Source organism: Corapipo altera, unplaced genomic scaffold (genome assembly GCF_003945725.1).
Source record: "Corapipo altera isolate COAL_440 unplaced genomic scaffold, ASM394572v1 54, whole genome shotgun sequence".
In the NCBI taxonomy this organism is placed as follows: domain Eukaryota; kingdom Metazoa; phylum Chordata; class Aves; order Passeriformes; family Pipridae; genus Corapipo; species Corapipo altera.
Genome location: NW_020884902.1, coordinates 7480086 through 7492583, shown reverse-complemented (window position 1 = coordinate 7492583; position 12498 = coordinate 7480086). Strand labels below are relative to the sequence as shown.

The window sequence follows — 12498 nt, the reverse complement described above, 5'->3', positions numbered from 1 at the left end:
CTTCATAACTGTAATTTTTAACCAGAATGATTGAGAAGGAAAAAATCAGTTTGGCTGTTGTGCTTAAAGGTAAATTGGCAGATTGACATTTAGAAGGAAAAAAAGGTTTTCTTTGTAAAAGGAGAAGCCCTGGTCTAGAGGACCTTGTAATGACATGTTTGCATGTCATTGATTTCATTTTCACAGGAGAGCTCTGAGAGCAGAGCTACATTTCAATTCTTCAGGCATGTACTAGTTTCCCACCTACCTAAGTACTTTGAAGAACATTTTTGTTGAAAAAAATATGATACCTATGAACTATTTCCACATTTTCTAACTGATCGTATTGTTCAAAACCCCATGATTAATTCCATAAAACCAGTATGGTCTCTTTACTCTGTAGAAATGTTCTGTTTCCATTTTATGGAGTTATCTCAAATAAATGAAACACTCCCAGGTTAGCTTGGAATTTTTAATAAAATGAGTGCAGTTGATGATTATTTTTTTAAATTTTCATATTACTTCCATTTTAGTTATTTTACTGATTGAATAATTTTTGCAAAAATACCTATTAATGGTGTTTAAATGGTGTTTAATGATGTTTGTATTGCCCAGTATTGTCATACTTATTTCATAGTTCAAACATCATTATAGGACAGATGGTTGTTACTGGTCCTATGGGGTGCTAATAGACACCAGGTAGAAACAACCTCAAATCAGGTTTGGTTGGGTTTTGGGGTTTTTTTGATACTTGTTTATATATAGTGTTTATAAGGTATTTAAGGTTTTAATGAGAAGCTGGAATTCAGCCATTGTTCTTTTATGCATGTAAAGTTTATTTTCTTCTCTTCTACAAGTCAGATCTGTGTGTAGCTACAGATTGGGTTAACACTAAGTACTCAATATGAGAGGCTGCCAGGTTGTTGTTTTTTCCTGTAATGGTGAGCAAATAGAGAAAATAGAATATACACAAAGCAACAAATCAACAAAAAATAATCCAGTGTGTGAGAGTTTAAAGCACCTTGTCTAAAGCATCTCAGATAGTAAAGAGAGTGCCTTGATAGCACTCATTTTTGTTTATTTCCGTGGAAATTTGGCATGAATAGTCATTCTCCCTTTCCCTTGTGGTCTGATGAAGCTTTATGATAGGCCTTTATCATAGGTAAAGTAAGAATATGAAATAGCTTAATATGTTCTGCTCCATCTTAATCCATGTCATCCATATGGGATTGTAATTTACCATCTGTCAAACAGGTGACACCTCCCTGGCACATCCCCAGGTCAAAGAGCAGCAAGTGCAAGGGAATATGTTTCCTACTCCGAGTATAAGGTCTTTAGATAAACAATTGGGTAGGTAGGGCTTTAGTTCTTAATTACTAAGTCATTAATTTTAACTTGAAAATTAGCTGCAACATAATACTTCCAGAAATTTATACATTTCCCTCGAGGAGATTTTTTTTATGCCTATTTATTTTTAAAGGTGAAGAAATTCATAGATGTGATGTTGCTTTCCACTTTGATCCAATATCTGTAAAAATTAACTGTTGCTAGGAAAAAAAAATCAAATAAGCAACACTTACTAAGATTATTTCCACTACTCAAAGAGACTAGGAATGGAGGATATTTATAGTGTCCTTTCTTCCCTGTGTTTGTCACTCTGTCACCTCCCCACGAAGGGGCAGCCAGCAGGTATGCTCCATCTTCTATGAAATAATGCTATGTTTGTAAAGATTGGATGACTAAGGGAGGTAAAATAATGGGAGGTTTTTTGACAGAAAAGATAAATATTCTGAGTCTTTGGTTATAATATAGAAGTTACTAAAATACTACATGTGATTTTTTTTCTCTTGTTCTTCAGTGTTAGCTTGAAGAAATAAATACTTTGAATTTCAATTTATGGCATTGGCACCTAGTTCTTAAAAGTTAATGGCTTTTGTAATTTGAAATACTGTGCATTTTTTATGCAACTGTCATGAATAGAGGTTGTAGTAGTCTAATGCAAATTCAATGTTAAAAATTTCAGTGCAGCAGGTTTCAGTGTAGATGCCCTTCAAATAACCTCCATTGTGCAGGGCTAGGACAAGGGAGAATAGGCCTTATATAAAACAATGTACAAAATTATTGCTGTTTCTCGAGGCCAGCTCCATGTGACTGACATGTATAGCAGAGCAAATAAGACTCAACAAGCCAAGGTGCTGTTCTTTAGTCAATATTCTCTTGGGTAATAGCACTGGAGTCTTCATTAAATCCAGGAGCTACTCCTTACTCTCTGATGACAGACATTAATATACAATCAACAAGCACTCCCACACAGACATTTTCAGCAAAAAAGCCTCCTCTCTACTAAGAGGCTACTTTAGAAACAAACTGACATTAAACCGTTCTGAGATTACTTTAAAATGTTGTTAGTATCCTAAGCAAGGATAAAAATGTAAATCAATGAACTGAATTAATTCTTAATCAGTTATTTTAATTGGAATTTCTCATTGGTGGGTTTTGCCTACTGACTTTTAGAGCTGTGCTACAAATTCTCTTGGTGATAGCTGTGTTTGCATTTCCATGATTTTTAAACAATGGAGTGATTACTTAGTGCCAGGTAAGTAAAGAGAGTGCATTATAATGGAAAGCTAAATGATAGGATTTTCTACACCATCTGCAGCTGAAGATACTTTGAGTTTTTGTTTAAAATATTTTTAAAACACAATTACTGAGTTTCCATACTAAGGAGTATCTTAGTCACATTCCCTGAGGTTCTGTCCACCCCTCCAGGGCCCTGCCTTTGTTTCAGTTCTATGGACACACAGCACACAACATGTTTTTCCTGTAGATTCACTTCCATTGTGGCCTTTCACTGCAGTAGTTTTAATGTCACAAATACAGATTTCTGTAAAGTTACATCTGCCTTATGCAAAGCAGAGTAGATGAACTTGTGGCAACACAGTACTAAATATCCATATGGTATTTTCATTAAAAAGTGTAAGGTGAAATTAGAGTCACAGCCTTGCAATCTAAACCAGGTTTCCTTTAGCTCATTTATGGTACTATAATATTGTCTTGTCTTGTTTCTTCTACTTTTAGGAACAGTCCTCACAAAACTCTTACTGTCCCTGTGTAGTGGGATAACAAATATAACAAATGGAAATTAAATATAAACCAATGTGCTGAAAGATGCAGGATAGCAGAAAATTGAAACCAATTTTTCCTATACCAAGCTCTCTGGTGAATGATCTATTATGTGGGGAGAAAATAGAGTTTAACCTCAAAAAAGGAAGGGCAGAATCATGTCCCCAGAAACTTAAAATAATACGTTTTGAGACTGTTAAAGGTGTGCTCAATTATTGACAATTAAATCACAAGTCAGGTTGCTCCCTAGAATGTTATTGATTTTGGACAGGAAATAGTTATTAAAACAAAAGAACTCCTTTAAACCAACCAACTGAATACCTCAGTAAAGTATCAGAGAACTCTGCTTTCCTCAAACAAAGAGGAAAGGCTGAATGTGTTTCTTGGGGAGATAAGTGTGTAGCAAAAACAACAGTCCAAAAATTAGAAGTCACATTGGCTCCTCTCTCCTCTTCTTATAAAGAAGACTTTTTTTTTCCTGCCAAATTTCATATGGCCTTGCATAAGCAATGGTGACTAATATCCAGTTTAAAAGACAATTACTCTGATTAGAAAACAGGATTTCACAGTATCCAGCCTCGAGTGTTTTACCAAACTGAAAAGATATACACACACACCCCTAACTACCTCAGGTAACAAAATAAAGTTGTAGTTCTTTAAAACTTCATCTTAAAAAAAGAGATGTTCCTGAAAAATTCACTAACTTTCTTAATAGCGTTTGCTTAAAAACAGGTTTGAAATAAAGGCTTCTCTTTGTTTATTCACGTAATAGATTCTAAAAATATTTAATGAGGGTAGTTAATGTATCAAACATAGTGCATGTCACTTCTTTTCTAAGGCATGTAGGGCTCACTTGGGTGACCTAGGGCTTTGCCACCACCAAAAGGCACATTCCTACCACCTCTTTTATGTTGAATAGTCATTCAGAGCCCCTGTACAGGTCAGGTCAGCTTGCATTTCCTCCTGAAATAAAATCTTTCTTTTATACAGAGAAGGGCAGGACCTTCTATTTTAGTAGCAGAGTGATCTTAGATCACTGAGTCAACATACATCACAGGTGCTATTTGCAATAGATGCTGAATGATTTCAGGAGGGTGTTCATGAGGGCTTTTAGTAGGTGCAATTACTGAGGAAAACCAAAACTGTATTGGCTTTTGTGCTGCCAGTGCTTTTAACAAGGAGAAATATGATTACTAAAGCAATTGGCTTTAGGAGGGTGGTCAAGTGCAGAAACTTTGCTTACGAGAACAATATTCCTAGTCTTCAGGAAATATTTTAAAGGGCTAAGTGTTTTCTGCAATAAATATAAATTAATTTCTATTATTATTGTGCACATACCTAGCAATTTAAAATACAATGCCTGGGTTACTTAGCTCTAAGATATTTACCAATATTTTTTAAAATTAAACTTATTGCAAAGCAGGGAGTCTTTATGCCAATCTAGGCTTGGCACTGCTGTGCATGCATTAGCCATACATCCTTCAAACAAGGTAATCATAATGAAATACTTACATTTGGCTATTAACTTGAATGGCACCATTTTAGTAGAAAACCCATTCTAAATAATCACTTCAGGCATTTGAAAATTAACTCAACTCCTGAGTACTATTGATTTCTAAACTTAAAATTTACGTATGTTCATACTTGTTTATGTATTTGTATCAACATTACTGTTTTCTTTGACTACCAGATGTATTTAGAGAAAGCAGTTGTACCTGTTTCAGTTTAAGATTTGCTCTCCTTCCCTCAGTAAGTTCTGTGTATGCATTACAGCTAAATACATCTTCCCTGAGCACTCCAGGAGATTTCATGTGTTTCTTACTGAAGACACAGTGCTTTATATATTCCAAAACTACCTTTCTTTTGCCTGGCTGTATCAGTCTGGTGGGTCATGGCAATGCTGTTCTTGTCTTAATAGGATCAGCTCCTTTTCTACTTGTCATTTTTTCAGTGATGTCTCCCCAGTTTGCTGAAGTTCCTGAGCATGAGCTGGCACTTTGTATCATTACTGCTAAGCACTATTTCTGTAACACCAGTTCTCAAGGTCATCTTATTCTGTGCTTGGGATATCCTCTTTCTGTATTGACTCCTAATGTAGCATTGCCTTCTGTTCTTTTCCCTAGCAGAAGTAACTAACACAGTCCTGGTTTTGTGCCAAGACAGCAAATGGAAATATCAAATAACGCTCCCAAGGCAGACTCACCCAGATCGTTACCAGTTACTTCCCTGTGTACCATGAATTTTGCATTTTCGCAGTAACCCATTATTGCCCTCTCTGTAGGCAGTTCTGCATATCTGTGACAGCTGAAATACTAAAGGCTGCCTTTCCTATCTTAACTGATACAAGTAACCATTCATTTGAGAGCTATTTAACTAGATTCTAATTTCCATGTACCTCTGTGGAAGATGACTTTGTTCACATTTCTACATTTACAACCACAAAAAAAGTCTTTTCCTTTTTTTTTAATTTTAACTGCAAATCTCCATGAGCTTCATTGAAGAAATTTTTTTCATTGAGAAATTTCATTGAGAAATTTCTTATCTCTGAGGTGTAGCTGGCAGCTGGTGGTTCCATTAACATTTCCTCTTCCCAGAACTTAAAGCACTAAGGGATATCCAGTTAGCTTCGAAGCTTTTTGCTATGATTTTTTTTTTCTCTGCATGTATAAAGTTCCACATATTCTTAGATAAACCACAGCCTTAAGAACTGAAGACTTTCCACACAAGTTTTGACATACTCAGTTCATTGATTTCAGTCACTAGTCCATGCAATTTTTTTAGAGTCTGTCTCAGAATCTGAGAAGCATTTTGCACATTCTTCAGTAGAGCCATTAGAATTCTCTGGCCACCTCTAAAGCTAGTATAAAGGAGCAGCAAGAGCAAGGTTAATTCCTAAAGAAAAGGAGCCATTTGTAATAACGGAGCTGGCAGACCCTTCCTCACCAAGGGCAGCCCCTCACCCCCACTGAGGGTGGAGGCAGGTCTCAGGAAGTGTATCCATAGAGTTGGGATCAGGTCGGGGGGCAGGTCAATAGTGATGAGGCTGGGCTGTCAAGCCAGAACACCAAGTCCAGGCTTGACTTTTGGATAAAGAGACCCCTTGGCCAGCACTGTGGCTGAGCTGGAGACCAGAACCCCTATTATTATTAGTGCCCATGGGGCTCTGACTCTGCAGAAAATATCTGTTATTGTCCGAGTGCAATCTCACAGCAAATAACAGCTTAACCTATGCTGTTGTTTCATATTTTTAGATGGTTATGTGCTTATTTTGCATAATTAGGCACATTAAGGCTTGGGACTTTATGACCTGATGGAGAATTCAGTGTCACTAGGTCAAGCACAGCAGCTATGCCATTATGGTTCACTAACTCCTCCAACAGCAGACTTTGCTACCATCCTGTACTAGTACAAATTTCTGTCTCTTTTTTTGTTTGTTTGTTTTTTTAAACTACCAACATGCTGCAGACAGAAAAGGTGTATATGAATGTTTGTTTGTGCTTTGAGATATGCATTCAAATCTCTTAGCAAACCATGGTGCCTTAGAGCTCTGGACATTCACTTGAGTCTTCTCTTTGATGTGGAGGACCTTTAACTGAGTCAGACCTTGTGATTATCATTTCCTTAATAAATCACTCATTTCACATACTTTAGTAGTCCTGTCACTTGTATGTTACTGGCTTGTAGATTGGCTGTCAAACCTAAAAATGTTTATTAGCCTTCTTTTACTTATTTTATGACTGGTGGTGCTGGATGTGAAACTGATATTTTCTCCTCTTAAAAATTATCTGAACTTTAATGATTACTTTGTTAAAAACATTAATATTTTATGTATATGTGCATGTGTGTATATGTGTATGTGTATTCATATATGTATGGATATAAGTACATTATATACATATATATGTTAATTTAAAATGGGGGAAATAGATGTGTGTGTTATTAAAGAGAATTTTTTGTTTCTGTTAGTGGTGGCTGCTTGACCCTTTAAAACCTAGCAATTGTATTATATTCCAGGCATCTCACTGAACCATTGATCCTGCTGATGGTCACACTCTGATTTGTGGCTAGTTAACCAGGGGACATCTGACCAAATCCACTCCCTTGTGAAATATTCCATTTCATGAACGTGAAAATGCTTAGACAACCTGACTGGTCTGGATTTTTTAAGCCATTCAGGATCTTCACAGAAACAAAGGGATCTAAGAAAGGGCCAGGCATGCAGGCACTGCCAGTCTTTTTGCTGACTTTCCTTCTGAGATGACACAGCATAACAGATGATCCATTTTAACATTCATGATATAATTTAAAATTAAAATAATAATGTTAGCTCAGTTTTGTCCCCTTTTAAACTGTGTCAAGAAACAGAATTCAGAATTTCTTGATAAATCTGCTGCAAGGCTAAGATTCCTTTTTTGCCAGTACAGATGTTCCTTTTTCAGAATTTTGAGGAGGATTAATCAGGAAACAAAGGAACTGAACAGTTAATGTGATTGCTTTGTGTGCCTTTGAGTTTTGGGGGGTTTTTCCATATGGAAATTAAAATCCTTTGAAATTAATTTTTTGAGATTGGCACAATTTGTAAGTCCTTAAATATAGAGAAAATGCTGCCCAAGAGAAAATATTCAGGAACTGTTACCCAGGGTCTGTTTTGCCAAAAATTCCCTTATCTGAGCTCAAAGTAGAAATTCAAGTACCAAAGTGCTTCCATTTTGGAAATGTCTTATGGCCATTGATCTTTCCCACATGGAGAATGCCTGACTGTACAGCAGTTTATTGAGGGGCTGCAGCATGTGATATTCTGGGAAGATGCACTTTCTGGTAAATTCATGACGTTGAAAGAAAATTGTAGTTTTGTGAGGACAGTGTACTGCTCTTCCAAATGTCATTGTACACCATCTAGAGCTGCCTGGCTACTGCTTTTAAGATACAGAGAGTTTCAGAGATCATGAAAGCAAGTGTACTTTTGGCAAAATTCTGGAGACATTCTGATTTTGTTTGTGAAGTGGTTTTGTGTTGTTTTGTTTAATTTTTATTTATTCTGAATTGTTTCAGATTTTCAAATTAATAGAGAGAAAAATGTTTAATTAAAAACCCCACACTTCAGCAAAGCTATGAAGTGTATATATTAGCAAAAAACCCCAGAAAAACAACAATACAAAAAACCCCAAACCACAAAAAAGGCAGCAGAGTAACCTTTAGCCAAGTCTCCAGACTACATGGATAGCACAGATATGAAGATGCTGCAGAGGAAACAGAAGAGATACCAATTACATTGCTCTGGGAACCTTATGTTCCAGCTATTACATAGAGATGCTGCAGAGACTCATTAACAGCACCACATAAATTTTATCTTTCATTTAGTCACCAAGCTGCACATCATCAGTCCAGCATGAGAGAAGTTCTGCGTTTCACTGAGTTACAGTTGTCTTTAATTACATTGCCATCGTTTTTAATGTCATGAGGTGGAATCAAAGCTTATAGCCACACACATGTAGGAGACGTGAATCCAGTTCACTCTTCTGCACCAGTGCCATTCTCCTTCAAGGAAAAAAATCAGATTAAATGCTTCTTAGTGTCAACTAGCATTAGAAATGAATCAGAATTTAAAACATGGATCACAAAGAAAGACAGTCATGTATAGAAAATGTTAAGTGTAGAGATCAAGGTAAGTCTCTACATTATCTTTCTGTTAAAAGGAATATTTATTTAGTGCATTGGGACTTACTTTTAAAGGCTCAAACTCTCACTGAAGTTTGATCCATTTTGATCTTGGAATAGTTTGACTATTTCAGAGATGAAGATCCAAATGTACAGAGTTTGCTTATAACTGATGAAATCTGAGCCACAAACTTGACATGGTGATGTTTACACTCTAATATTGTGTTGTAGGTCTAATCCAACTGGGGCTCTCTTATATTGTCTGGAGCAGCTTTGTGCCACAAGTGACAAGCAAAAGCCTGCTGAATTTAAAAATCCAAACAAAGGCTGCAGGACTAAACAGTGCTAGTTTTATTCAGATTTTCCCCATGGGATTAGTTTTCTCCCCTGACTGGGGAGACAGTACTTACCTTCCTAAACTTGCACTGTAACGTGGTGGTGTAGCAGGTTTGTGTCAAAGGAAGAGCCCTGTTAGTTGGATTTAGCTAATCTAAGTGCAACCTACCAGTTCAGGTGGGATTGTATATCTTTTGACTGTTTGCATAATACACACATTTTAAGATACATCTTTTAAATATCTGAATTCAGAGGCTATTGCAGACTCGGGTTACATGAGACATTTCCTCTGAGTCAGTTCTAGAGGAATGGAAAAAGTGCCATCGCATTCCTGAAGGGAAGGTGCTGATCTTTTTAGTAAATCCAAGTAAGTCTTATTCTGGAAGAAAGAAAAATAACAGTTTTCACCCCATTCAAAATGAAATTAAACACTTGGGTTATTCTCAAAATAAGCTCTTCATACTGCCACCACTTGTTGCTTGTTCTAACTTAAGTGCTTTCCAACATTCCTAACTGTACTGGTGGTGAGATCCAGAGGGTGCTGGCCTCAGCTTCAGCAGCTCTGGGATGCTGAATTGCTGGAGGCACAGGTACTATGTAAATAAGCCAGTTGTTCTGTGTCAGAGCTGTTGCTGCCTTTGAGGGCTGTCCTACTATCACAGGGTTGTATCGTACTCCAATATTGCCTCATGTCTGCCTGGGAATGCCTTCAGCATGGAAAGGAACTTCCTGACAGACTCCTAAATCTGCAGTAAGTCACTGAAAGTAGTGCTGGTGGTGTTTAGGATGAGCACTGGACTATGACAAAGCAGTGGGCCCAGTTGCAAAGACACTTGTTCCAGTCTAGTTGATGTTTTACAATTTAGAGCTGAGCTAAATGTGAGTGATTTAGAACGTGCAGGGTTTATGATCTCCGGGTACAAATTACCACTTCTGCCAAACTGAAAGGTAATACCACGGAACAAAACACCTCTTCCAATCCATGTGGCAGAAACAGAGGGCTTCCATTATTCTTCCTTGTGAGCAGTGGCATTTTGTATGGCGTGGGTTTTATAAGAATTTCTTCATATAACTGGGGGTAAGTGTGCAGTTGCAGATATATATGACAGTTAAAAATTCAGTCACATCTCAAATTCACTTATGAATATTTTGCATGAGTGCCGGTTAATTTGATATAGCTGAAAAATTAAAATGGGCTGAAAGCTGCTGAAATAGTCAGAAATGTTTCATATATATATATGACTTTCTTTATTTTCTCTTTTGGGCAGAAGAATATAATGTCCTAACTGGTGAATAAGAGACTGTAAGGATCAATAATTCATATATTACCAGTTTGCATACAAAACAGCAAATTAGCAAGTTATTTTTACCTGAAGTATCTGAAGGAATTTGCTGCTCTTGTTCAATTGGAAAAATGTTAACCTCAAATTTCTGCGATGAATAGAGAAGAGAAATCTATTGTTGCAATGACGTACCATATATGATACTTGAAATTCTAATGGAACTGTCTTAGTTGACAATTGCTGAGAAATTATGCAATACTGTAGATCAAATCTAACTTAATAGGGAACAAATGGACTGAATTACCTGAATCTTACGACTGAAATAGCAACTCAACTGATGTGTGCACAGGCAATAAAGTAGTCATAGTTGTCTTAGTGATGTACAAGTCCTAAAGATTTTAGTGAAAAGAGATACTAAACATGCTTTCAGAATGTTCCATGAAGCCTGAGCTTCCTCTTCATAACAAAATGCTGCATCAGTACCATTTAGATTAAAATTCATGAAGAAAATCTGGGAATTCTGAAATACAAACCAGTTAATTGTATCATCCTTTCTTTGTCTGGACTATGGACTAATGATTTCCCTACATTTCAAAATGTTCACACGGATGTTTGGATTTTCTTTGAAATGTTTAATACAGTTTAAGGCAGTGGGAGAGAGCACTATTTTTCAAGCTTTCTGAAATACGATCTGTAGAAAAAGACCAAATTCCTTCACCTACTTAATGCATATATATACTCATGTATAGACTATTACTCTTTTCCCACTGATATTTAGAAAGAATGTCTCTGACCATTTACTTTCAGAGATTTCATTGACTGCCAGGACTTAGAATTTTTTCATTTATGGAGTTCTCTTTTACAGGGGACAAAAAAACTGAGAGAAAACTTCAGCTCTGTATGTGAGAGTATGCCACGATGCCACTTCTTGTGGCAAGCTCCACAGATACACAGATGTGCCCATTAGACAGCAGAGCTGAATAGTTTTGTGACTTCAGAATAATTAACTATTTGCATCTCCATATTAATATGACATTCTTACTTTGTGTGGTAACTTGGCTGGACTTGACCAAATGAGAAAGACACGAACCTGTTAGAGCAACGAGGAGAAAGGCCTTGACAATGACCAAAGGGCAGGAGCATCTCTCCTGTGGAGACAGACTGAGAGAGTTGGGATTGTTCAGTCTGGAGAAGGCTCCAGGAAGATCTTACCTTTCAGTGCTTAAGGGGTCCTATCAGAAAGGCACATGGAAACATTTTACCACGGTCTGTAGCAAAAGAACAAGAGGGAACAGCTTTAAACTGGAAGAGAGTAGATTTAAATTGGATATAAGAAAGAAATTTTTTACTATAAGGATGGTGAAGCACTGGCACAGGTTGCCCAGGAAAGCTGTGGATGCCCTATCCCTGGAATTGTTCAAGACCAGGTTGGATGGGACTTTGAGCAACCTGGCTTAGTGGAAGGTGTCCCTGCCCATGGCAGGGGGGATGGACTAAATGATCTTTGAAGATCCCTTCCAACTCTAACCATTCTGTGATCCAACTCTAACCATTCTGTGATTTGGTGAAAATATGAACTGCAAAGATAGCTAAAATACATGTTTTTAATTATTGCTGCTTGTTTGGGTTTTCTCTGAAGCAGGTTGCAAACACCATAATTAATTTGATTTAAAAAATTAAATGCTCCAGTTGAGCAGCGTAGTGGTATGTATGGCACAAACAGGTGGCTGCCTAAGGCAAGGGATTGTTTAAATATTGTGGGCTGTGAGACATCTGCATAAGCAAAACCACAGATTAGTCAGATCTGGCTGAAAGCATGAGTAGTCCTCAGCTGTAACATCCTGTCATTAATACTTCACAAAATTAGTGAGATGCTTGAAGACAAAAAGTGGCACTACAGATGTGTTATATTAGACTGATGTATATAGCCTGGTCCTTAGAGATACTTGTTCTGTATCACAAAACAATGAAATGTGACCAAACTCAGTGTAGCAGACAGCCTCATCCCTGTAGAGTCAGCTTGTAGTCTGTCACAGGGACATGGACACTGGAGATCCAGACTGACACCAATTAGCACTTCTTGTCAGGGTATGTGTGTACCCCATGCTTGTGGGACTCT

At 37.1% G+C, this 12498-nt stretch overlaps 1 protein-coding gene across 1 annotated transcript in view; it reads left to right on the top strand.

Moving 5' to 3' along the window:
- Nucleotides 1–12498, top strand: part of CLSTN2 (calsyntenin 2) — a 197977-nt gene that overhangs the window by 127917 nt on the left and 57562 nt on the right. The gene's annotated exons all lie outside the window — the stretch shown is intronic.